Below are 23,496 nucleotides of genomic sequence, written 5' to 3' on the forward strand. Positions count from 1 at the left end.
CAAGTCATAATTAAGGACTTATTTTAATGCAAAAAGCACATTTCTGCTGATCAATAGATTGCTTTTGAAGGGAGTTAAAGCAACAACACAAAGGAAGGTGCATTTTTTTTTTTTTTTTGCATTTTACAAGTGGGAAAGATTTTAAGAACCAAACGGATGAAAAGCACTGCCCTCCCCCACCTTCCAACCCCCCCTCTGACTTTTTTGGACTCCCCAAAAACAACAAAGTCCGGCACACCAAGTTCAGACAACAACAGCTATTGGGGATTAACATCCTCTTAATACCACCGAGAAAAACCGAAGGCTCTGTTATTATCCAGGATAGAAGTCCCAATTCCTCATAAAATCAAAAGCATCACTTGCCCCATGAATAAGAACCCAACAGTTTTATCAGAATTTTTGTGAACATTAAGCCAACTTTTGACAACCATCTGTTAAATTTAGTTATAGAAACAGTTAAAACAGATCATCTCTGAAATAACTCCAGGAGGGATAGGAGAGGCTTGATACGGATGGAAAGGTCAACTGGCCCCCCAGGTTTAGCCAAGTGTACCTCGATAAAATCCCAACAGGTATCAGCCCTCAATGGTAGTCAATGTCTATACGGATTCCACTTAGGGTAGGGGCAAAGGAGAAAGGGCACAGTAATGCCTGTCACTTGAACTACAGAGTTGGCTCCGCTCTGGAACCTCAGCTGTCACTTGGAGGCAGGAGGGCTTTGTGAATGGGGAGAAAGATGCATACAGAAGAGGGTTTTCAGAAAAGGCAGTGGCCGTACAACCAAACGCGAAAACTCAACAAATACTCACTTTAGCTGTACTTTCCCTAACGCTACAAACGGATTAAAAACTACTTCAACATGAGGAGTAATAAAAATAAACACAACAGCTTCCTGCAACTCCAAATGCCTCAATTTCTGGTAAGGGTTGAATCCGATTCCCTAAAACTGCATTGGGGGTGGGGGGAGTCTGCTTTTTACACTTTTCTTTGAAGAACGCTTCTCTCTGCTTTTAGAATCTTGATTCAAAAAAGCAGATTACTGAGAAGAGCGCACAAAGGTCCCCACAGTCCGAAAAAAAGACCACCTTCTAAGAAAACTCTGGAAAGGGAGTAGACCAGTGGCCCAGACTGCCATGCCAAGCAAAGACAGATGAATGTGCCTCTGGTTTCCATCCTGTCTGCAGCTCCTGAAGTTTCTGTGTTCTCGAGCAGTTGGAAGAATGAAGGCCTAACTGCCCCTTGGCTCCCGTTGTCAACATTCCACACAAACAATAGCCTGGCTCTCTCCCTATTGTACATTCTGTATTCATTTGTGAATCCCCCCCCTTTTTTTTTGCACAATGTGCAAAGTCCTTTTCACTGGGGAAGTCCTAAATGCCCAAGTGCAGCCATAAATTTAGGCTTTAAACATCTATAATGATATCCAAAATCCAACTGCAGATGCTGGCCCAAACATTAATTTGTGAGTATCACTTGAGTCACATGGATTGCTTTTGGATGCCATCCATTCAATCACGATTAAAACAAACACTGACCACCTTGAAAATGGTTCTGAAGTTTTTAGCGATGATTAAGTATAATTTTCCAAATCCAGAGATAGGGTTTAAAACCAAACCAAACCTTTCATATGTCTTTGATACATATTCCATCAAACACAGACTTGAAGAATGAAATTAACTTCTGGAGACCCTCTGTGGGGAGAAGGCTTGCGTTTTCCCCCTTCCCCAGTGTGCTGTAACTCTAACTGCAGCAGTGTGAACTGGGACATGCTCACCAGCTGTAAGGGAGAAAACTGATATACATCTACCCAGGCAGTGCGGCCTCAGACTGTATATCCATTCCAGCATTTTCATGAGCCTACTAAAAGTTTTCAGTAGTGCACACGAGCATTCCTTAGCTAGTAATTCATGGGAAGATCTTGGAAGAGAAAGCACCCAGATATTTCCCTAGACGGTGTCCCTTCTGCTAAGTCCTTCTCTTCAAAGGGTCACGCAAACCGCACTCCCCCTTTTTTTAATGACTACTAAACCGTGTTGCGGCCTATGTAATGGAACTATCAGCCAGCCAGTGGAAATATTACCTGAGTTGTGTGCCCTGCCCACCAGATAAATTTCCTCTCCTGATCATGTACTTTATGAATATATGGTCTGTGGCCTATATCAGGGACGCGGGACACTTAGCCTGCTGCTTGTCACTGATAGGAAGATTATTCACAGAGGGACCCAGGCTGCACTCACATACATTATGATGACAGCCCTCCTAGATTAAAGTGACAGTGGTTAAAAAAAAAAAAAAAAAAGAAAGAAAGAAAAAAAAATGACAACAGGGATGGCCATTCCACCGTTGCTGCAACTCTTTAAATTTGTTCCATTTAGAGAAAGCGTTCAAAGCAAAGGGTGTAACTCTGCATTCAAAAAGGGATTCAAGAAGGAAAAGGACTTGGCAAATGGCATTCTGATGCTAGATCTCAAAGAGGGGGCCGAGCCTGAGATGCAGGCACTTTTTGTTTTTAATCCGAGAATCTCAAGGATTTCAAGTGGTGTGAGCCATCCTGAGCTCCCTTTGCTATAGTATTTAAACAGTTCCAACAATATCCTTTTCAAACGCCGAGCACTGCTTGTTCAGTACCGATTTTATACACTCATCATTTACTGACCTTGTAAGCTAGCTACTCTGAACACTGAAAGAGTTTGCAGGTTGATTTTGTAGATTTATTTATTTGTTGTGGTGGTGGCTGTGTTTCCTCTCCCTTTAAAACACTTGCCAGACTTACAGATGCCATTTCTTTTGGGGGCTTTTAAAAGTCGAGAGTAAAGTTATCAATTATTCCCTGAAAGGATAACTGATTGGCTAGTTAATGATTATACAGATAGCCAAGTTTTCCTGTTTCATCTGTGTACACGACCAGATTAACAATGCCAAGGAAAGCAAACTCGACCCTGTAGGGACAGGAACAGGTGTGCCCTGAGTCTTAAAAGGCCAAAATATCTCACAAAGTATGTCACTGGTGTATTTTTACCAGGCTAGTCGTGTTTGTTTTTAAGTAGCCAAACTTTTTTACTTTCTTAACCTTAAAAAGACACACTTGGCAGATATTTCTTCCTCGAGTTGATGACTAAGTCCCAGGAAAAGTTGCAACTTGTGCTTAGCAAAGAAATACATTTTAGGGACAAAGAGGGTTTTTAGAAAAATCACAGTTAAGAAAAGGTAATTCACTCTGCCCCTCCCCCCCAAGAGAACACCCATTCAAGGGCCAGTTTCAAAAGATCCCAAGTGAAGTCATAAATAACACAGGGCTTGGAACTCAAACTGCAAAGCCACACCACTCACCACTCAGCCTTATTAAGGTACAATTAGAAATGAGGGAGACAACATGCCCCCCCCAACCCCCACCCTTAGCCTTATCTTCCCAAACAGGAAAAAGGATTAAACCAAAAAGCACCCTGTCAGGTTCAAAACATGCTCCAAAGCCAAAATTTTAAAATTCCCTCTAATAACTGCTTTCTACAAGGACAAACTGGGGTCCCCTACCCCTGGGGCACAGAAAAACCAATCAGTGCCATAAATCCCATTTTGCCTTCAACCCTCACTCCTTTGCACTGGGGGCAGAGTGGGGGGAGGGACTGACCCGACATCAACACTTACACTAAACCCCTCAACGCTCTACAGAAATATGCTGGCTTATTTCCTTTGTTTGGTCCTGTTATACTTGATCAAGTGTGAACGATTAAACTGGCTTCATTAAAGGCAAGTGCATTCACGGCTAACATACAACTTCAATGGCAACTGTAAGCATATTTTGCAAGAAGGAGGGCCTGCTTTTTTGCTTGAAACCTACCATCTCATTAACTTTTCTTTTGGGGGCAATAAAAAGGGCACCAGGGTTTTTTGTTTTTTTTTTTACAGGAGAGTGTCACAGCAGTTCAGAGATCTGATGGCAGACAAAAGGATTTTTTTAGTGTTTCAACTCTAGGATATAGTCCCTGATAGTTAAAAAAAGGAAGGAAGGAAGGAAGGAAGGAAAGAAGGAAGGAAGGAAGGAAGGAAGGAAGGAAGGAGAAAGAAGAAAAGAAAAATTCTTCCAATATTAAAGCTGCTCTGACTTACAGTGTTTAATTAGCATTTTGAAGATCACTTTATAATTGCTGTAAGAAGTACTCTTTGAAATCAAATGACTATAAAAACAAGATCCTTTAAAGTACCACTACTTCAAAATGTAAAGGATTTTATTTAAAAAAATTCTCAAAACACTGGAATTCTCCAAAGTACACGAAAACTAACTAGTTCTACTGTGAGAGCCCTAGAGGCAGAACAGCAGTCTTAGGTACTGAACACGAGGTAATTTTAAAACCGTCTTTGAACCCAAGCACCCAGTAGATAGAGAGACTCTTCTTTGAAAGAGTAGTAGGAGAGTTTAATACATGTCGCCAAAGTCGGGAGGCAGAAATCACTTTGTAAACTAACCAAAATATACGTCCCCTCCAAATTATCCATGTCAGATAAAAATATACCAGTCTCTAGAATATCCAACGGAATTGCAAATAAGGCACTTAGCATTTTAAATTCCCAATGCATATTTATAGAATACAATTCTCTTGTATACCCTTCAAGCCACTCACATCTGACTCTCTAAGAACTTAACCTGATCTCCGATCTTTAAAGAAAAAGAGGTTGGGGGGGGGGGGGGGGAGAGAAAAAAAAAAATCCAGAAAGATCTGTTTACCCTGGATGGGGCAAGGGAGCCCGGCATGACGACGGAGGCCCCCGGCACAGCCTGCACCGCAAGGACGCGGAGCGAGCGGGGGTTTCTACGAAGAATTTCTCCTTTCCCCTGCAAAACACTAACCGTGGGGACCCCTGGAGCCGGCTGCTGCTCCGGGCCGCCTCCGGGACGAGCGCTCGGGGTCGCGAGGGGGCAGCCCCCGCGCCGGCGCGCGCTCGCACACCCGGGGTCCGGGTCCATCCGCCGCGGCCGGGAGCGAGCCCCGGGGCGCGTGTGTGCGCGCGGGTGTCTGGCCGCGGCCGCCGGTGACCGCGCCGAGCTCCCGGGCCCGCGGCCTCCGAGCGCCGGGACGCGGCGCGGGCTGCGGGGCCTCGGGCCGGAGAAAGGCCCCGGCGCGCCCCGGCTCCCGCGCGCCTCTGCCCAAGTTGCCCCGGAGCGCCGCGCGGAGCGGGAGAAAGGAAGGCGCTTCCCCTCGGCCTCGCGGGTCAGTCCTGCCGCGGACGAGGACGAGGAGGAGGAGGAGGAGGAGGAGGAGGAGGAGGAGGAGGAGGCGGCCGCGGCGGCCCGGCTGTCGCTGCGCCGCGCACGGTCCCCGCCGCCCGGGGCGCGCCCTCGCCAGCCCCTCCTGCGAAACTTTTTCTTTTTGGTTCGCCCCACCCGAAAAGTGCGGCCCGGGAGGGGGAGGCGGGCAGCGCGGGTCCGCGGCGGCGGCGGCGGCGGCGGCGGGCGAGGAGGAAGTGGTGCCCGCGGGAGCGCGGACGGGCAGAGGAAATGCCCCGGCCGCTCGGCCCCCGCCCGCGCCCGCCCGCCCGCCCGCCCGCCCGCCGGCCCCGCGCCCGCGCCCGCGCCCCCGCCCCGCGGCCACTTTGGCGGGCCGAGCCCGGCGCGGCGGCGGCGGCGGCGGCGGCAGCTGTGGCCCGGCCGCCCGGAGGAGCCAACAATGCGGGGCCGGCAAAACAAAAGGGTTCCACTTCGCCTCCCCTCCTTCTTTCACTTGCGCTCCCGGGGCGCCGCGCGGGAGCCCCGGCCGGCAGGGGCCGCTCCCCCGGGGGCCCCGAGCCGCGCGCGCCCCGGCCTCCCCGCGGACCCCGCTCCGCCCCCGCCCCCGCCCCGCACGCCCAGGCCCCGCGCGCTCGGACTCCCGGTCCCGGGGGATCCGGCCGTATTGTCCCCGCGGCGCGCCGCGCGCTCGGCCTGGGTCGCCGCCGGCCCCCGCGCGCGCACCCACCGGCCTCGGGGAGCAGGAGCCGGGGGCGCCTAGGAAACCGTCGCCGAGACGCCGCCGCCGCCGCCGCCGCTGCCCTCCGGACGCCGCCGCGCTCGGGATTTCTTTTCTCTCTCTTTTTTTTTTTTTTTTTTTTTTTTTGCCAATCCTGATGGGAAGGAAGGTGACCGCCTACTTCGCATTCATCAACTCTCATCACAACAACAAAAATCCTGGCACGAACGGCCGCCGGCGGGCGCGATGGGCGGCGGGGGGCGGCGGGCGGGGACCTCCGGGCCGGCTCCCGCCCCCGGCCGCCGCGCGGGGACCCGGGGGCGCAGGCAAAGATGTCCTCGGAGGCCGCCCCGTGTCCTTCGCCCTCCTCCCGCCCGCGAGTGGCGCAGTGAGGCGCGGGCGCGGCGCCCCCAGCCCGCGGCGGCAGGTGAGGCGGGGGCGGCCGCGGCCCCGGCCCCGGCCCTCCCCCGGGGCCCCTCTTACCTGGTCCCGGGCCGCCGGCGTCCGCGGGGAAGGGCGCCCACCCGGGAGGCGGCGGCGGCGGCGGCGGCGGCGGCGGCGGCGGCGGCGGCTCCCGCCCCTCCCACCCCACCCGGCGGCGGTGGCGGTGGCGGTGGCGGCGGCGGCGGCTGTGCGGCCCCCCCTCAGCGCGGCATGGCTCCCGGCTCGGTCCCTCGCTCCTCGGGCCGCCGCCGGCTTCCCTGGCCGCTCCCGGGCCACCTTAAAATGACACACGCACACAGGGACACACACACAAAAACTTAATCTCTCCAGCTCCCGCCCCTCCCCCTCCCGCCCTCCCCTCCCCTCCCCTCCCCACCCTACCCCTCCCCTTCCCTTCCTCCTCCTCCCCGAGCCGCCGAGCCTCTTCCTACTTCCCCACCCACCCCACCCCCTTCCTCCGCCCACCGGGCTCCCGAGCCTCCGCGCCCGGCCCCGGCCCCGGCCCCGGCCCCGGCCCCGCGCCCGCCCGCCCGCACGAGGGGAGGGGAGGGGGGGTGGCTGCGCTGGGGGTCCCCGGCCCGGCCCGCCCCGCCCCGCGCCGCGCCGCGCTCACCCCCGAGAGGATGCTAATTCCAACTTGGACCGGGGGAGGGAGCGTCCTGGATGCCTCGCGCCTCCTGGCTATTTGCTCTTCTTTATTTGTTTTCTCCTCCGGGGAAGGAGGCGGAAAACGGAGAGAAAGGGAACGGAGCGGCGCCCGGTGCCCGCCGGCTGCGCAGGAGCGAGGCGGGAGGCGAGGTGAGGGTCGCCGCTCGCTCACTCCTCGCTCCTTTTTTTTTCTTTTTTTTTTTCTTTTTTTTTTTTTTTTTTTTTTTTTGGGCAAAGGCGGGGTCTCTCTTTGCAAACCAATGACACAACCCCACATGGGCCGGCCTCGCCCCCTACAGATACTCCTCATTACAAATCGGCTCTCTCGGGGGATTAGTGGCTCCGCGAAAGTGCACACAGGCGCGGCGGGCGGGCGAGGGGGCCGGGCGCGGCGGGCACTCCCCGGCCGAGCCCCGCCCGGGAGGCCCTCGCGGAGCCCTGGGGCCGCGGCGGGGGCGGGGGCGGGGGTCCCGCGGCGGCGGCGGCGGCGGCGGCCGGGAGTCCGGGCCTCCCCCGACTCTCCTTCCTCCTCCACCTCCTCCACGTGGGGCCCCGGGCGGCCGGCCACGTGGGGGGACGCGAGCCCGGGCCGGCCTGCGCGCAGCGCCCCGGGGTGGCCCCGGCCCCCTCGGGCCCCCGCCCGGCCCGCGGCGCCAACTTCCTCCCGGGCCCGGCGCCGGCTGCTCCTGCCTTCCCGGGCCCCGCGGGGTCAGGCGCGGGCCGGCCACAGGGGGCACTTGCGCTCCCCGGATCCGGATCCGGGAGACGCGGCCCGCGCCTTGCCCGAGAGGCGGCGATGGCTGCGGGTGCGCGGGAGGGGCCCAGTGTGCTGGAACTTGCAGCGGTTGCGTTCCCTACGAGAAGCAAAACATTTCTTACACATTAAAAAAAAGAAAGAAAAGAAAAGAAAAAAGCGTTCCTTCCTGTTGCCTGGATCTCGCCGGGGCTATTTTTAAAGCCTTGCTTTGGGTGGGAGCTCGGGGCCTCGCGGGACAGAGACGCGCGGCGGCCTGGGGGGCCCAGGAGTGGGGGGTCCCGGGCTCGCGCGGCCCCCGACGCCGCCAGCCTGGGGTCCGGACGCCAGAGCTGGGGTTGCATTCAGTGCCCGCGACCCGGGGCGCTGGAGCCGGCCTGGGGTCGGGAGGGCTCTTCCCCCCTGCGCCCCAGAGCCCCTCGAACTCCTCGCTCCCCCCGAAGTCCCCGCGCGCCCTGCAAGAGCCCCGGCGGAGGCTGAACAGAGCCCCCAGTGTCGACGTTTTAAAACTATATTGAGATGTTACCAACTGGATTGAGATATTGAGCAGGAAAGGCACGAGGAGGGGTGTGAGGTCGGGCCTTGGCGGGCAGGGGCAGGGCCGTGCCGGGCCTCGGCGCCCCGGGAGGGCACCACACCCCACGAGCAGAGGAATCAAGTGGGCCCCGGGGGCCAGAGGGAGAGCCGAGGATGCCCTCCTGCCCGCCCGAGCGACTAGCTGCGCCAGGCCTGGCCCTGTGCGTCTAGGAACAGGTTTAAACTCCTGCTCCGGGGCACCTGGGGGGCTCAGTGGTTGAGCATCTGCCTTCTGCTCAGGTCATGATCCCAGGGTCCTGGGATCGAGTCCCACATCGAGCCTGCTTCTCCCTCTGCCTGTGTCTCTGCCTCTCTCTGTGTGTGTCTCTCATAAATAAATAAAATATTTAAAAATAATGATAATAAAAAATAAATAAACTCCTGCTCTGGCCCTCAGCAGGGGAGAGGTGCCCACGGCCGGTTTGCCAAAGCGCACCCCGATGTCCAAGAGCGGCTGGCCCTGTGGGAGCCTTGACTCCTGATGATTGTCTGATCATCAAACACTAAGGTTTTAAGACTCTATGGAAGACCTCCCACACGTGATGGCAGCACGGCCCGGGCATTTCACAGCCGCTGGCTCAGTAACAGATGCTAAGGTGTCCCAGGCCACTTTATCACCTGGCCTGAATGGTAGGCCCCGACCAGGCCAGCTGCGTAGCTCTTGGGTCTGTGGTTCAGTCAAAAAGCTCCCAGATGTGCCCTCCCAGTTGTCTCCATCTTCTGGTGACCTCAAAGCATCACGGACATCGTCAGGGGGCTCCTCAGCTGTCCTTCGGAAAGATCATGGGGCCTAGGATAGTTCTGGGTTGTGGGACCCGCCCAAGGCCAGGGTACTGGGCGGCCAGCAGGTGATTTTGTTTCTTAGGCATAAACTATAAATAACCGTAACTAAAGATTTTCTGCTTCCTTATTTCCCAGATGATCATTGGTTCTGAGTGGCCCTCTATTCTTACCCAGAAACCACAAAAAGTCAGCTGGTTTTTTCCTATAACTTGTTCATTTTCTTGTCTAACAGGAATGCGATCTCATTTACGAATATGACCTGAATCTTCTTGTTTTGAGAGTGCTTAAAAAGAAAGCATCCTTGGAGCCAAAAAAGTATTTTTCACTTTAATTGGACACCTTCTTTTTTAAGATATTAAACCCATTTACTAGGTGCCTGGGTGGCTCAGTCAGTTAAGCCTCTGCCTTCCCCCCAGGTCATGATCTCAAGGTCCTGGGATCCAGCTCCACTTTGGAGTCCCAGCTTAGTGGGAATCCTGCTTCTCCCTTTCCTCCCTGCTCATGCTTTCTCTTGCTATCTCTCTCTCTCTCTCTCAAATAAAATCTTAAAAATAAATAAATAAAAACACATATATCCCCAGCATATGAATTATTTCAAACTCAAATTGTTTTCTAATGTTCCAAAACCCGAGCCAAGGGGAATCCCTGGGTGGCTCAGCGGTTTAGCACCTGCCTTTGGCCCAGGGCATGATCCTGGAGTCCCGGGATTGAGTCCCACATCAGGCTCCCTGCATGGAGCCTGATTCTCCCTTTGCCTGTGTCTCTGCCTCTTTCTCTCTCTCTCTCTCTCTCTCTCTCTCTCTCTCTGTGTGTCTCTCATGAATAAATAAATAAAATATAAAAAATAAAAAAAAACAAGCCAAAAACCCAGCCCTACTCAAAAATGGGCAAACCCATTTCTTGAAGATATACAAAAGACCAATGAGCACACGAAAAGATGCTCAGCATCACTAATCATCAGGGAAATGCAAATCAAAACCACAGTATATACCACTTCACGTCCATAGGGATGACTGTTATAAACCATAATAACAAGTGTGGGTAAACATGTGGAGAAATGAGCAAATGCGTACTCTGTTGGTGAGAATGTAAATTGGTGCACCCACTGTGGAAAACAGTGGGGTACTGTCTTAAAAAGTAACATAGCAAAAAAAAAAAAAAAAAAAAAAAAAAGTAACATAGCTTTGCCATATGATCCAGCAATTCCAATTTTAGGTGTTCCCAAAAGAATGAAAAACAAGGTCTCAAAAATATTTTTTTGAACACTAATGTTCATAGCATTGTTCACAATAGCCAAAAGGTGGAAATCATCCAAATCTCCATCCAAGAATGAATGGATAAAATACGTTTATGTATGTGAAATGGAATATTATTCAGCCTTCAAAAGGAATGAAGTTCTGACACCTGTTCCCATGGGGATGAACCTTGAGGACATTATGCTAAGGGAAATAAACCAGACACAAAAGAATAAACATTATACCGCTTATATGAGCTATCTAGAATAGCCAAATTCACAATAAATTAGGGATTACCAAAGGGCTGGAGGGCGGGAGAAAGGGATGTTATTATATAATGACCACAGAGTGTTTCGAGGAAAACTTCTGGAAACAGGTGATGGAAGTGGGTTGTGAAACATTGTGAATATGCTTCATGCCACAGAACTATACACTTAAAATGGGTAAAATGGTAAATTTTATGTTATGTACACTTTGCCATAGTATTTTTTAAGTGTTGCAAACTAGGTTTTGCCTTACAAACCTCTTGGTTTATTTTTATTACTAGATATATGGGTATTTTTCAGTAAGAAAAAAACATTAAGATACAGAGGAAATATTTTTAAGTACCTTTCGGTTAATTTACAGAATAAATGCCTTTTACCAACTTTTATCTGTGTTCCCATTATAGAATATCATACTGAAACGTTAATTTTTCAGTGCTCTCCATGATCTCTTCCATCTAATCCTATTTGTCAAGTTCAATTTCTGATGTTCCAACACGGGTTTTGACAGACACAAAAAAAGAGTCATAAAAATAACAATCACAGTAACAAATGTTTCTCCATGGCTCACTAGGGTACCTGGCACTGGACTAAGCAATCAACAGGTATCTTTAAACTTCATAGCAGACCCTTAAGAGAAATATTAGCATTATTCCCATTTTACAGATGAAGGAAACTGAGCTTCAAAAAACTTACCCACTTCCCCAAGGTCATGCGGCTGGGGAGCAAGGAGGGAGGCTTGGACATTTGCTGCCTTATTTTGACTACCCTTCTCCTCTATTTCAGGAAGGGCTTCCTCTTACACACATATATATTCATTAGCACAGACTCAGAAAAGGCGAAATTACTTTTGAGACGTATCTTCAGTATCTTATTTGAAAGGTTTTTTGCGGGGGAGGGCAGCCCGGGTGGCTCAGCGGTTTAGCGCCGCCGCCTTCAGCCCAGGGCGTGATCCTGGAGACCCAGGATCGAGTCCCGTATCAGGCTCCCTGCATGGAGCCTGCTTCTCCCTCCTCTCTCTCTCTCCCTCTCTGTGTCTCTCATGAATAAATAAATAAAATCTTTTTAAAAAGAAAGTTTTATTTTTGGTTTGTTTTTATTTTACTGATGTGGTTGCAATCTAATCTTTAGCAAGGGGCTTAAAAAAAAAGAAAGCCCAAGAATTAAATGTGTTGTCAGACACTGCTTACAGAATAAAAGGACCAAGATGAGTGGATTTTAAGGCTCCTGAGAATCAGTTTCAGAACACCACGAAGCTGTGATCTAGAAAGTGGAAAATAAACTTTTGGTTACTGAAAATAAGGCTTCCACATAATACTGAGGAAGAAGAATTGATATAAACTGTTCAAAAAGGTTACACCTAACAGGGTTTTTTTTTCCATGTAGAAGAGCCAGAATCACTTTTTCCTGGTGGTCTGAGTCAAAGAGAAAAATCCAATCTCTTGGAATGCTTCATTATTCAGATGATTTCATTAATCAAGCTTCCAAAGTGGGAGGAGTTTGAAATGTACACACTTCTCCAGGATGTGGGGAAGTTTTTTCTTTATTCTAGAGAATTAAACTCACTTGCGGAGAAGCCTCCGTCCCCACTTGATGTTGACAAAGGTAACTTCACGTCTTCTGGTTTGATTGTTTCTTCTGGGTTAACCAGCTCTTTGGGTTCACCAGTCTCTTTTGATGCATCAGGTTCAAACTCCTCATCAAAGTGATTTCTCCCCTGTTGAAGGAGTCTCTCTTCCTTTCTGGGTACGAGTTTGGGATTTAGATGGGGCAGGGGGCAGGTTCCAACTCTAAGGCTCTGGGGGAGGGGTCCTAGTTCTCCAGTTGAGGGATCTGGCCCAGGGGAGCCCCAGTACTGCAGTGTAGGGGCAGGTATAAGACACAGGTATAGCTCTCAGCACCGACAGGGCAGGAACATTATTCCTGAGGCCACAACCATTCCCCTCCTGAGATAGGCCTGGCACTGCTATTCTCTGAGATGCTACCAGTATCCTCCAGGGCATACTCCCCGACCTCTCCCACAGGGCCACCTTCCCCCAGGGATACACAGGACTTCTTAACTTTCAAGTGCATTCTGTGCCCTCCAAGAAGCCATGGCTTCCATCCTACCACAGGCCGTCAGTCCAGTCACTTCCTTTGGCCACCCCTCCCCACTTTGCAGACACACAAGGGGTGTGGGGGAAGCAGGCAGCAAGAGCCGGTCCAGATTCCCGCTTAAACCGTGTGAGTTTCTGGATCTCTGCTCTGCACTCCTTCAAAAGAAAATAAAGTTCATCTAAGAACTAACGGTGTGCTCTTAACAGATAATTAAAAGAGTGTGAATCATCATGATTCCTTATTGCCTTGGCTCACAGGAAGCTCAAAGTCAAAATGTACTGCTCAAGGGCAGCCCCAGTGGCTTAGCAGTTTAGCGCCGCCTTCCGCCCAGGGCGTGATCCTCCTGGAGACCCAGGATCGAGTTCCATATGGGGCTCCCTGCATGGGGCCTGCTTCTCCCTCTGCCTGTGTCTCTGCCCCTCGCCCTCTCTCTCTCTCTCTCTTTCTCGGGGTGTCTCAAATAAATAAATAAATAAATAAATAAATAAATAAATAAATAATCTTTAAAAAAAAATGTACTGCTCAAGGATGCCAAGCAGCCTATTGTCGTGTTCCAGGAAATTCTTCCTTCCTCTGTGAAAAGTGATTCTGAACTTGCTGTGGGAGCGGGGTGCTGTTTGAAGAGGCATGTTAGGGGCATCTGGGTGGCTCAGTTGGTTAAGCATCTGCCTTTGGCTCAGGTCATGATCCTAGGGTTCTGGGATCGAGCCCTGTGTTGGACTCCCTGCTCTTCAGAGTCTACTTCTCCTTCTCCCTCTGCCCCTTCCCCTGCTTGTGTGCGCTGACTCTCTCTCTCTCTTATAAATAAATAAATAAATAAATAAATAAATAAATAAATAAATAAATAAATAAAATCTTTTAAGATTTTGAAGAGGCATCTTAAATGTTTTCATCATATAATTTTATATCTGGAAAACAATTGTTCTGATAATACAAAGTATGGGAAATGAAACTGAATAAAATCTTCTTGCTCGGTGGTAATACACAGATAACATAAGGAGCACTTCTTATACTTGAAAAAACGGGACTGAGAAATGGTTAGAAGGAGTTTCTGATTTTTGTTTTGACTTGCTTATTAACTGGAGGGTTGTAGACATGCTTTTGTTTTTGTTTTTGTTTTTGTTTTGTTTTTTAAATATTTTATTTATTTATTTGACAGAGTGAGAGAGCACAAGAGCACAAGCAGGGGGAGCAGCAGAGGGAGAGGGAAAAGCAGGCTTCCTGCTGAGCAGGGAACCCAATCCCAGGACCCCAGGATCATGACCTGAGCCAAAGGCAGATGCTTAGCGGGCACCCCTGTATACATGTTTTTACTATAACCACCTAAACTACCCTTTTTTTTGGAAGTTGGTGGGAAATTATTAAGAAATATGACAAAAACCCCAATCATATTGACATCCCTGGCTTAGGGCAAAGGACTTTTTTTTTTTTTTTTTAGGAGTGAAATGGCATGGCAAGGACAAGAATTGCCGTCAGTGACCGTTACCACATTTTGTAACCATGAACTCATGTGATAATTTGATCTGTTGTATGGGGCCTGGACCATAAGAGGTACTTAGTTAAGTATTTCTTTGATTGATGGACAGGTGGACAGATGGATGGAAGGTGGATGACTCCGTGAATGTGTTTCAAGACATCTGAGCTTTACAAATGTCATATATGCAAACTGACAAGAGAATCAAGTAATTTTAGGGACTCCTCAGTGGCTCAGTGGTTGAGCGTCTGCTATAGCTCAGGATACGATCCTGGAGTCCCAAGATTGAGTCCCACATCAGGCTCCCTGCATGGAGCCTGCTTCTCCCTCTGCCTGTCTCTGCCTGTGTGTGTGTGTCTCTCTTGAATAAATAAATAAAATCTTAAAAAACAAAACAAAACAAAACCCGGGATCCCTGGGTGGCTCAGTGGTTTAGCACCTGCCTTTGGCCCAGGGTGTGATCTGGGAGTCCCAGGATCAGGTCCGGCATCAGGCTCCTGGCATGGAGCCTGCTTCTCCTTCTGCCTGTCTCTGCCTTTCTCTCTCTCTCTCTCTCTATCATGAATAAATAAATAAAAATTTTAAAAAAACAACCCTAAATAAAAGTTAGCACGTATAAATGGAAGTGCTTACATTAAAAAAAAAAAGTGAAAAAAAAATCAAATTTTAACTGGATATACTGGTATTAGAGAGGTAGGATTTGGTGTTATCTTTAAAGATTTTGTATCTTTATTGTGTTATATTATTTTTTTAAGATTTATTTATTTATTTGAGAGCTATGGAGTGCCCTGCGGGGGAGGGTGTGTGTGGAGAGGAAGCAGAGGAGGAGGGAGAGGGAGAGAGAAACCCAAACACCCTCCATGCATGGAGCCCCACGTGGGGCTCAATTTCATGACCCTGAGATCACAACCCTGAGTTGGAGACCTGAGCCAAACCTAAGAGGGGGTCGCTCAACCAACTGCACCACCCAGATGCCCCTTGTTATGTTACTTTTCTAATTTAAAGAGCAAAGGGGCAAAGAGAAGGGACATCTGCAACTAGAAAAAAACAATACGTACACAAAGCCAATATAGCAAATTTAAAAACTGGTGAATTGCAGGGATGGATACACAGAAGTTCTAACAACTTACCTGCAAAATTTTATTTTTATTTTTTTCAAGATTTTTATTTATTTATTCATGAGAGACACAGAGAGAGAGGCAGAGACAGAGGCAGAGGAAGAAGCAGGCTCCCAGCGGGGGGAAATGTGGGACTCGATCCCAGGTCCCCAGGATCACGCCCTGAGCCGAAGGTAGATGCTCAACCACTGAGCCACCCCGGCGTCCCTTACCTGCAAATTTAGAAATTATTTCAGAATGCAAAGTTTTTGAGGAAGCAGTGAAATGACATCCACAGCCCCAGCGTGAAGTGCAGAGTTTGTAAGGCACTTACTTCTCCGTTTAGCGGCCTTTAAACAGGAAGGCATAATTCCTTCCCTGCTTTGTCCCTCCCTCGGAGCGGCTTTGATGTCTCTGGAACCGGGGGCCTGTAAAAGGCCCCTGGGACAGGCCCGCTGCTAGAGCTTTCCCTCTGCCATAATCACAGACCTCCAACTGACGTCCCTATTTCTCAGCTCCCTATCTCTCTCCTGTTTCATTTCCAGGAACCAACGGTTGCAGAAAAAAAAGATAGTGGCCCTAGATAATCGTGGGTCCTTTTATTGCAACTGTTTTGTGAAATAAAATGGACTAGTTGTGTGCACTTGAGTATTTCAAGGGTCTGTGCAGCGAGAGTGGCTGGGGATTGGACTCCGCTGCCCTGTCACTCACCTCGCTGGGCTATTCAGGATCCAGCTCACTTCAGAAGCACAATTATCTGAAGCTCTCAGTTGCTGTCCCGAGTGGAGGTGGGAATTTCGCCACACTATTTTGTAACATAGCTATGCTCTTTGTGGCTATAATATAATCACTTTGTGACCCATAATTAATCAATCAGCGACTACATTACAGTCGACTGCTTTACAGATGCTGTGGCCTTTTTCAACTGTGCCTTCAAACTCTATGCTCGTGCCCTATGGGTGAGGGGTACGGATCAGAGTGGGTGAAGCTCTCCGTTTCAAGATTTAATTGGCATTTGGGTTTAAGCCCATCACCTTTTTTCCCCCCTATCACTTTTATTTTGTAATTAAACACACACACACACATACACACACACTTTGCCTGAATTCTTTGAAAAAACAGTGTCTCTAGTCCTAGGAAAACAAAAACAAGCAAGCAGATCCACAGAAATGAGTGAATCTGTAGTGTAACATACGGAGGAAATAAACAAACATATTGAGCTCCTTCTACTCAACAAACATTGAAAGAGGGTCTGCTCCATGCCTGGCCTGGGCTGGGCCCTTGGTACAAAGATTCACCTGAGCTGGTTGCCACCTCCAAGGATAGAGGATCACAGGGATGCTGTGTTGGCCCAAGTATCATCTCATTTAATCCTCACTATAATTCGAGATGGGGTTGAAACCCCACAGCCATATGACAAAGGTGAAGCTCCCAGAGGATTAGGTGCAGGGCCAAATCCACGGGCTGTGGCCCATGCAGTCACACAAACCTCCCATACAGAAGGGCCCACGCCCTGTTTAACGCTCTGCAGTTGCCTTCTTGAAATTCTATGTAATTTTGAACAAGGGGCCTTGCGTGTTCCTTTTGCACTGGGCCCCACAAATTATGCAGCTACTCCTGATTAAGTGTCTTGCCCGAGGTCCCTCAGCCAGCAAGGGGCAGATCTGATGTGCGGGGTGGTTCTTTTTTTTTTTTTTTTTTTTTAATGACTTCTTTATTTTAGAGGAAGAAGGAGCACGCCAGCAGCAGGGGCAGAGGGAGAGAGAATCCTCAAGCAGAAGGGTGTGCTGAGTGCGGAGCCTGACTCAGCTTGATCTCACAACCCTGAGATCCCGACCTGAGCTGAACCAACTCTGCCACCCAGGCACCCCCGCAGGGTGGTTCCTAAAACTTCAGAATTCACTGCATTTCAACCACCTGGGGAAACTCATTTAAATGCTAGATAAAGGGATCCCTGGGTGGCGCAGTGGTTTGGCGCCTGCCTTTGGCCCAGGGCATGATCCTGGAGACCCGGGATCGAATCCCACATCGGGCTCCCGGTGCATGGAGCCTGCTTCTCCCTCTGCCTGGGTCTCTGCCTCTCTCTCTCTGTGACTATCATAAATAAATAAAAATTAAAAAAATTAAAAAAAAATGCTAGATAAAATAGGCCCAGTTCTTGCACAGTAGAACACAGTGTGGGAAAGCCTAGAATTCTCTTAGTGGCCCATGGCATCAAACTGAAGCCAGCATGAGTCTAAAACGTTCCCTGGCCTCGTGATGTCACATGTCCAGCATTGATCCTCCGCTGAGAATGTTCATTTTCCTGCAGCAGGGCAGGCCCATGACACCCAGACCCTCAGATGTGTGAGCAGCTGTGACTAACACCAGAGTCATGCAGCCACTGATGTTGACTCAGCCTGTGTCGCTGGGCCCAAGGTGGGGCCGTGGTGGTGCCACAGCAGGGGAACGGCCAAGGAGGGCCGGGAGTGGGGACAGTCAGCTTCCTGGAATTACTGTATGCAGGGGAAAGGAGTTCCATCATCAAAGGAAATTATTTAGCTCCAACTAGAGTTGGTTTTAGGGTCTAAAGATCTGGATTGTAGTTGCAGTTCAATCACCTGTAAAATGCTCTAATGATGGAGCTGACTTCCGTAAGAGCCTGTCCTCCCTGGGGAACTCTGTACTTAAAAAAAAAAAAAAAAAAAAAAATCATTCATCCGCTTTTTTTCCCCTGAAAATCTACAAATGAGGGCTATGTTCATCAGGTCAGCTAGTCAGGGGAGCCCGGCTTGCCCATAGCCACCATTCATGGTACTCGGGTCCCAGAGGAACATCATTATTTACATAGCTGGGGAGGCCCTTGTGTTTCAGATGACGATGCTGAGGCTCCAACTTTGGGTCACTGGCCAAGGCCTCTCAACAGACAAGCTGCCTGGGTTGACACTGCAGGGCTGGGGTCCTCCCAGGCTCTCCTGGCCTTGCTGCCTGGCCTGCCCGGCTCTCGCTGGGATGTGGGAAGGTAAGTGCGCTCAGGACCCCCACCGCCGCCTCTCCGCCACCACCCCAGGCCCATGTGTCTCTCTGGAGACTGGTCCTCACATTGAATTTGTGCCAGGAAGAAATGAAGCGGTGGTCTCCTAGTTTCTCTCCCCTGCTCCAACTTTTCATTTCAAGATTGTTCAAATCTATAGAACAGTTGTTTTAACAGTACAACGAATACCCACAGGCCCACCACCTATTGGAATCCGTTGTTCGCATTTTGTCACATTTGCTTAGCTTTTTCCTCTCTGTGGTCACAGATGCTATTTTCTTGAGCCATATGAGAGTAAGTTGTAGACATCCTGATGTCTCACCTCTAAAAACTTCAGCGTGGAAGTCCTAAAGAAGAAAGACCTTCTACTACAAAATCCTAATATCTTATCACACCTGTGAAAATTAACAATACCTTTTAATACCAGGGCTCTCAATTCAGTGCTGTTCAATGCGTGATCAGCACACCAGGGCCAACCCACAGACGTTTTGTAGCAGGTCCTCAGCAAGCTAAATAACAAAATGGAGAGCCAGCTTTTAGAAACATGCATAGCGATTTGACAGGGCAATTTCAGATCTGTTCAGTTTAATAAAAATCTGATCTTACATTTTGTATACTTTTAATTTTATTTTTCAGAAATTCACTATTACTAGATCTCACAAAAGCACCAGTCTAGGTCACACCAACAAACAACAAATGAAAAAACTCATCCTTCACCACAGATCGTTGGGGAAGCACTAGTTCTCAGACCACTTTCAAATTTCTCCAATTGTCTTTTGTAGATTTTTGTTTGTTTGTTTGTTTGTGGATCTGGGATCCAGTTGAGGTTCACATACCCCATCTAGTCACCATGAGGTGTGTAGGCTTTCTAAGCAGACGTTGAGCCATCTTCCTGCTTCTCTTTGGAACTTGAGGGTGTGCCCAGATTAGAGCCAGTAACTTCAGTACTAGGGGGCCTGGATCCGGGAGGGTCTGCCCCTCTCTGGGGCCTGCAGAAATTTCGGTTCGAAAAGCTATAGACAGATAAGTACCCTAGCAGGCACTTAGAGTAGATGCCCCTGGGCTCCTGAACACAGGTCGGCTTCAAGGCTGCAATATGAGCAGTTAGAAGGACTCTGTGCTGGTTTGATGCTCTGCAGTAGCCACTTTGAAATTTCTAATAATTTTTAAAACAAAGTACCACGCATTTTCATTTTGCACTGGGCCCTGCAAATTATGTAGCCAGACCCGCACCCCTTCCCCCAAATCTTTCTGACCCGCTTCTGATTTTAATAGCAGATGGGTGCATAGGGAGAGGCAAGCTCAGGCTTCCCCCATACTGACAGCACATGCCTCATGCATAGGCTACATTCTGCCCCAAGCCTTCTCCAATACCAAAGAATCACATTCACCTGCACTTAAATACAGCCCCGAAGTTCAGGGGAGATAAAGTGTGTGGGGGGGGAATTCCCACAAGCAGCTGCCATCAGGGGGACAAGAGCTGATGAGTAAATGCTCTGGGCTCCTGCTTTTTGGATATACTGTTCTGAAATGATTTCTGTACTTTGCAGAGTTCCCAGGATAACCGAGCCCCTGATGCCCATTCCACCTTCCTACACCCTCACTCCTGCTTCCTGGGATAACTTCCCCCAAAAAACCCCTTCACCCAAGACATTGAAGTTCTGCTTCTGGGGAACGCATCATGCTAAGACAGTTTCAATGGTGAGCATTCCACGACTGTGTGTTCGTGAACAAGTGAGCACTTGGCTCATAAGATTATTGACAGGATGCACGGAGGTAAGTTATGGAAACATCTGGTTCAGAGCCTGGTGCATAACAGGAGCTCAGTGAGGGGTAGATGCTGTTGGTATAATCCCCATCTTACCTGTCCAGTTGCTCCATCGGCAGAAATCAACAGGAAATGTTAAGATCAACAGGGATGGACCACAAACCAGATGTCTTGAAACAACTGGAATGTGTTCTCTTGAGTTCTGGAGACCAGAAATCTGAAAGCAAGGAAGGAGGATCCTTCCTCGCCTCTTCCAGCTTCTGTTAATTGCCGGCCATCCTCGGTGTCCCTCATAGATACATCCCTCCCATCTCTGCCTCTGTCTCCCTCTGTATCTGCTTCTCTACTTTCTCTTTTTATAAGGACAGCACCAGTCATTGGATCAGGGCCCTAATCCAGGATGACTTTATCTTAAGTTGGTTATACCTGCCAAGACCCTATTTCCATAAGATTGCATTCATAGGTCCCAGGGGTTAGGACTTGACATGTCAGTTGAGGGGACGGCCCTCTACCCATCACAGATGGAGAGTGGGATTATTTAAAGTAGACGCATAACACTTGGGGCCAGGGCTTGATTTTTCCTTGGGCCACTGACAGAATAAGGCAGCTCAGACCAAAGGATACTCTGTTCCTCTAGGACCAGTTCATGAGTCACCTTATGTGGCATTTTCACGTCTATGTCACTGTGAGGAAGCCAGACTCCCCGGGGAAGACTGCAGCCATATAGGTGGGTGGAGAATTTAAACCTCTGATACGGGCCATAATCCCAACTGGGCTTTTCCCATGTAGCTATTTATTAATAGCCACAGATGTTAATGATTAATACGTGTGAAATACTCACGAAGCGCCTTATTTATGCCAGGGTCCCCTATCGGACTCTAGGGGACAGAGACCTGGGCACAGGCCTTGCCTCCAAGAGCTCCTGGTGTGCCTTCACCGGAGACAAAAACTGACGGGTTCATGGCATGAGTGCCTACTGCATGCACAGTAGGAAATTTGTACTGAGATTTTGCTTTTTCTACATCTGCAGCCCAAATGGCCTGCCCAGAGAATTGTTCCCAGGCACAAAACATAGACACTCGAGCCACAGCTAAGAATCGCTGTGGCTCAATAAGCCCAGAAGCCCGATTCTTTCCTTCTTTCTGCCTTTCTTCTAACCATGTGGTTTTGGGTAGATCGAGCCCCTCTCGGGGCCTCCTTCTCCTCCCTGGGAAAAATGAGCAAATGAAACGAGATGATCGTGCAGGGCTCGTCGACTCTTAGATCATTATAGTCAACAGAGTCAACCTAGACATTTATTAGGTGCTTACTGTGTGCCAGGAGCTGTGCCAAGTCCTTCTCACGCATCATTTCACTTAATCTTCAACAACCCTATGAGGTGTGGATTTTCATTATCCCCATTTTACAGACTGAGAAACTAAGGTGTGGAATGAGTAAGTCCATTTCCATAGGTCACAGAGAATTAACTGTTAGAGCTGGGGTTTCAATTCGAGCAGTCTGACCGCAGGACCCAGCCCTTTGGCAGGTGCGCTGGACCATCTTCCTTCCGTGCTTGCCATCTCGGGAGGCCCCTTAAATGGAGCAGCCGTCCACCAGGTGAGTGTAGGGAGGGAAGTCTTTGTGAGTCTTGAGCTAGCAGAGGAGCAGCAAATTCTTTGCCTACTTTCCTTTTGCATCTTTCCCACATAGTAACGACAGCGTGTTAAACTGAGAATATGCCACTGTGTCCACCCTTCGGTGGAATGTCTTTCTCTGGAGCTTGTTTTTACCCGATGGACACCACACACCTCCTTTCTGGTAGATTCCCCTGTCTGTGCTACTTTCTAGGAAGCTCATATCCCAAATCTGAACTAATCCTAACAAGAGCGGACCTCATAGGGTGCATTTTATATACTCTCACCACCCCTGGCTTCATCTCATTTATGTGTTCTTATTTTTCTTTTATTCTGGTGTGCCAGATGTCTTCCATTTGCCCTCTCGATCCACTCTGCACCCTTTCCTACCTTGCTCTCCACCTTGGCAGGCCGACCCATATACATTGTACCAATGTTCACCTGCCCACGGGCTTCCTGTCAGGTTTGGCCAATGGGGAGCCTCAGTCAACCAGAGGGAGAGAGGCAAGCAAGATCAGTGTATTTATTCCCTAGACTCCCCTCCTCCCTCCTACCACCACCTGAGGTGGCCCTGGGCTTATTGCCTTTCTACCAGAGGTCATAGTCCCTGCTCCTTTTTTAGATTTATTAAGATATAGTTCACATACCATAAATTGCAACATTTTAATGTACACTATTTTAGAGCTTTATAGTATATTGATAGAGTTGTGCAACGATCACTGCTATCTAGTTCCAGGACACGGTCATCACCCCAAAAAGAAACCTGGAACCCATCAGCAGTGACTCCTCAAATCCCCTCTCCCAGCCCCTGGCAGCCACAAATCTATCTTCTGCGCCCATGGATTTGCCTATTTGGGACATTTCCTATACGTGGACTCATACACTGTGTGGCCCTTTGTCTGGCTTCTTTCACTTTGCATAACGGTTTCAAGGTTTCTCCATGTCACAGCAGGTGTCAATACTTCCTTTCTTTCAGGCTTCCTTGTGACATTCCACACATCTCCTTTTCTGGGTTCTAGTAACTTCCTCCTTTCCTTGCCCTTTGGATCTAGGGACCGTGACGGCTCTGCTGTGATGAGTCCTCGGCGGCTGTGCCACCTCATGGGGGGTTCCCTGTACCCACGTTCCTATAATTAAACCCTCCTCAAATGATCCTATTTGGAGTGTGCCTTTGTGCGCTGTCGGGACCCTGACTAGCACCCAACTTCCTCATCCACTGTTTCTTTTTTGTACAAATTTCTATAATACTGTTCACATACTTTCTCACAATGAGTTGGGCTAGAAATGAATACATGATAGGTTTGCTGATAACTTGAAACCTGGTGGGTGGCTCTTCCTTACCACTCTTGCCTGTTACCATATTGCTGAATGATTTCAGGAATTCTTGGGGGGCCCTTCACACCCTTCAACCCTAACCCTGCTGTTTCTGGAAATAATCCCCAGAGAGAGCCTGGCACTTGGCTGCATTTTGGAAGTCTCTACTTTCGCTTGGCCCAAGTAAATATGGGTGGAAGTCGTAGTGCATGGCCAGACTGAAAAGTGGCCATAACTTGTAACTTCACATGAAGACACACTTGGGAAATGTGCAAAACCCTAATTTTAAAAAGAGGGCTTCTCGGGAGGATGTTAGTAGCCGACAGAGAGCCGTTTTCTTGCTTTCATCTTGTCACCCCTGGTGGCTGGGAACACTGTCCAGCCTGTGCCTACTCATGAGGATTCTCAAAAGAGTTTTCAATAAATTTCATTTATTAACAAGGAACTGCTCTATTTAAAAAAAAAAAAAAGAATA

The 23,496-nt window shown here is 49.3% G+C and overlaps 1 protein-coding gene across 12 annotated transcripts in view; it reads right to left on the minus strand.

The window, feature by feature from the left end:
* CTBP2 (C-terminal binding protein 2) overlaps positions 1-7,221 on the minus strand; it is a 156,968-nt gene extending 149,747 nt beyond the window's left edge. For 3 of the 12 annotated variants that reach the window (XM_049103322.1, XM_049103319.1, XM_049103321.1), the window contains exons 1-2: positions 7,000-7,221; positions 6,426-6,662 (exon numbers count right to left, since the gene is read on the minus strand). The gene's annotated coding sequence lies outside the window, so the exon portion shown is untranslated. Of the gene's footprint in view, positions 1-4,723; positions 4,822-4,846; positions 4,869-5,951; positions 6,099-6,425; positions 6,663-6,999 lie in introns of those variants that run through there. The other 9 variants (XM_049103325.1, XM_025467576.3, XM_049103323.1 and 6 more) reach the window with 7 other exon arrangements.
* Positions 7,222-23,496: the final 16,275 nt, after the last annotated feature.

The sequence above is a fragment of the Canis lupus genome, chromosome 28 (assembly GCF_003254725.2).
Source record: "Canis lupus dingo isolate Sandy chromosome 28, ASM325472v2, whole genome shotgun sequence".
In the NCBI taxonomy this organism is placed as follows: Eukaryota; Metazoa; Chordata; class Mammalia; order Carnivora; family Canidae; genus Canis; species Canis lupus.